This window comes from Austrofundulus limnaeus, unplaced genomic scaffold (assembly GCF_001266775.1).
Source record: "Austrofundulus limnaeus strain Quisiro unplaced genomic scaffold, Austrofundulus_limnaeus-1.0 Scaffold1865, whole genome shotgun sequence".
Lineage (NCBI taxonomy): Eukaryota > Metazoa > Chordata > Actinopteri > Cyprinodontiformes > Rivulidae > Austrofundulus > Austrofundulus limnaeus.
In genome coordinates this window covers 1-3,520 of record NW_013954267.1, presented here as the reverse complement: position 1 = coordinate 3,520, position 3,520 = coordinate 1, and the positions used below count along the sequence as shown (strand labels likewise).

General features: G+C 40.7%; 1 protein-coding gene across 1 annotated transcript in view; it reads right to left on the bottom strand.

Moving 5' to 3' along the window:
* Positions 1-3,007, bottom strand: part of LOC106536539 (activin receptor type-1) — a 25,746-nt gene extending 22,739 nt beyond the window's left edge. The window contains exon 1 of the mRNA XM_014033840.1: positions 2,559-3,007. The gene's annotated coding sequence lies outside the window, so the exon portion shown is untranslated. The remainder of the gene's footprint in view (positions 1-2,558) is intronic.
* Positions 3,008-3,520: the final 513 nt, after the last annotated feature.

The following is a 3,520-nucleotide window of genomic DNA, read 5'->3' as shown; positions in this document are numbered from 1 at the left end:
CATTAGCACCTCTAGTAATATATTTACTGAGAAAAATGGTGACGTGTTCAATACTTATTTTACCCGCTGTATCCTTTGAGGATCGTCATCACAACATATGTGATATATATGTGAACAATTGCACGTCCTAATCTAGGTGTTAAATCAGGTGTTATAGCAAACTAGAAGCACACTGAGAGTGCAAACCCCCACCAAGACCAATTCCCCCATCCTGTAAGAGTTAATGCGCAAAAGCAGAGATGGAAACACATTTGCTGAATAAGTTTTGACGTAGCGAACATTTAAGTAGGCAGTATGCACGGAATTTCTTCTCGGTGGAGTCCAATGTGAAAAAAAAAGTCAGACTCATGACCTGACGTTATTCATTGTCAAATTGGTGTCGGATTAAGCTCCTATGTTTTCATCAGTCTCACTTCACGTCTGTTTTATCCCCTTGTATGAGTTTGTAATGGTTTGACTCTCTTTATAAAATACTTCCTGCCCCCACCCCCCAACTTTGAGGCCCGGCAGCTCTCTGTTTACAAGCCTAGTAGCAAGAAACTGTTTTGATTGGTTGTTTTGGAAACGTGGTGTGTTTGAGGAAATGGAAAAATAGGTTTCATGGTACAGTCACGCACTTCCTGGTCACAAAACGTTCTCTAAATGCGCATATTATGGCAAAAACTATTCCTCATTATTTCAACATAAAGTTTGAAGTCCGTGCTGTCCAATCCAGCTCACTGGTTTTTTACAGAAGCCCTGTGAAAKCATCACAGCTTTGCCGATCTCAGAGTGTTAAAAGAAAAAAAGATTCCTATATTCGCATTGTGATCCRGAACATCACCAAAATTTAAAGGTGTGTTCCTTGGCCCAGTACCCACATGTGGTAAAAATGTCATGACAATCTGTCCACAAGTTTCTGAGTAATGTTGTCCACAGAGAGAACAACAGACAGACAGACATACGCGACCGAAAACATTCCCTTGCCCTTGGTGGAGGTAAATATTCTTGTAACATGCACAAAAAAAGAGGTAAAATTGGTGCAGGTTCATTGTCAACAAGATGGCAGCATAACTTAAAGTGTTATTCAACTTATCTGTTAAAAACTCCTGTATTTTTTCGCAATATCCTTTTTTTTTTTTTCCTAAACCGTGTTTGAACCAGGCTGTGTTTTGAGAAATATAAAACCCTTTAAAACRCAGAAAAACAGCATAAACAAATAACTATCAAGTGGTGGACAATACCCAGAAGTGATCAGGTTAGTGCCGGTTTTCTCAGCTCCACAGACCTCCTGGACTTGAACTGTAAACAGGCTCAGACTGTCTGACGTCCTTTTATCTGACCACCGACTGCCAGACCCCACAAGGCAGGCCTCTGAGAAGACCAGAGCTCAGAAAACTGGTCAGTGACAGAGTGGCATTCCCCAGACCTCACAAACAAACAGCCACTAAAGTGGCACTTAACATGGCCACAGACCCACAACAAATACCCTGGACGCTGACCCTTCCTACACAACATTTTCGACCAGTGCATTTCCAGTTCTCCCACTTTAAAACTTGATAACACGCTACTGATCTTTAGGCCTAAGCAGTCATTTAAATTCGGTCCAGCAGTTCATGGTGTTTCCCATTAAATGCGTCACAACATATCAGGTGTTGTCTTCACAGAGCAAATTCTAATGCCCATTCACTTACTTACAAAGCCAATAAAACTATTAGGGAAAAAACAAATTGATAAGATACCTGATTGAATTTTTTTGTGTGGGATTGAATGGAGTTGATTGGGAGGTGGAACAGTTCACACATCCTGCAGTTCAAACAGGAGAATTACCTCTTGGGGTGGGGGGTGTCTTCAGCCGGCTTTAACACCTTTGTAATGAAGTTTGCACCCTCTCATCAGCAAGTTCACAAGCTTTGAATATGCATGCATAAAAAACACATTTCCTGTTTGGTTTTTAATATTCCACACTGGAGTTAAAGCACACCAAACACTCTTTAGGGTCTTGTATGCTTATAAAAAAAAAAGGAACACATGTAATGTTTTAGTATTTTTTTTCCACAGACAACAGGATCAGACCAGAAAAAACCCACGCTGTGATTTTGGCTCTCCCTCCTGCTGGTSTGAGATTGTGATGTTAATGATGCCCAACATGCAATGATGGGACACATGATGAAGCTAAAACAGATCCTCCCAAAAAGCCAGATAGCATGAAAAAAAAGAAGAAATAAAACTTGAGGGGGAGTCACAGCTAGCTGAAATGTCGTGAGCCTTTGAAAAGCACTGGAAAACCAGGCATTGTAATTGTCATTCTTTCGGTCTGACGTTCATCACTTTTATCAGCAAATAACATCTGGCTGAGACGTCCACTTCAAGTGTCCAGGCTGAGCAGCGGAAAACTCAGCTTTGTCGCGAAAACGAGACGTGAAGTCATCGATATTTGACTGAAAAGGTGACAACTCGACGACTGCTTGAGTGCACATCACGAAACCTTCATCAGCAAACAAAAAAAAACTTTTCCACGTCGCATTTATTTGTACAACACGCATTCAGCATCAACTTGATCATATCAGACAACTCACCTTGCGGATTTCTTCTTTTTTGTCCCCCAAAAAGTGCTTTATTTGGGCTCGGTAAGTGGCGCAGCTCGAACTATTCTGCCATCTCCCGAAAATTCACCGACAAGACCCGATTTGTTTTCCAAACTAGTYTGAAAAGCAGAGCCTCCATGACGCCAACATTATCGTCCGTCGGTCGCTGGTGGGAATTTAAAAAAAGGGGGGACGACTCTCACTCGATGCTAGCTTTAAAAACGAAGCAAATTTGAAAACACATTCTGTAATTATTATTTTTTTCTTCACTCAGAAATGAACAACATCCAGGAGCTTCACAAGTCTCTGCAGCTTGGCGGCRGAGAGGCAAAAAGCCAGGATTGGTGGAGGAAGTTACCTTACAGCGACTTACTACTGTACTCAAAGCCGCATCAAGCGAGATGACCTACATTCTGACTTCCGGTTTGGAGTTTCAAAATAAACAAAAAAAGTTGACGGGGATCATGTTTACATATCCTGCCTGATCAGTGCACACTATTGTTTTCCTGTTTCTCTTTATTACTCAACTTATTCCGTCTTCTTCCATGTCGCCATGCTACTCCTCCTGCATACTTTGTCCCACAGCTGCCATTGTAATTTCTATCTGTAAAGGTCCTGTGCCAAATGATTGCTATGCCTTCTGGTGCCTGTACAACTTGTAGTTTTTTGAAATATTAATGTTTAAACTTTATTCCAAAATTCATATAATGGGAGTCAATGGGGCCTTGTAATGGTCCAATACTGCCCCGTGCTGGACTCAACTTGGTACTGCTCCATTCTTTAATAGTATTTAATCTCAATTGTTCAGTGTTTACAGTACTAATATGATTGCATTTTGATGTTTTACTATAATATTGTCTTAATACTGCTCTACTTTTGTAATATATTGCACTTAAGTGTCAATAATTGCATTGGCAAGGTAAGCTTTTTCTGTATACATACAATCCAATCCC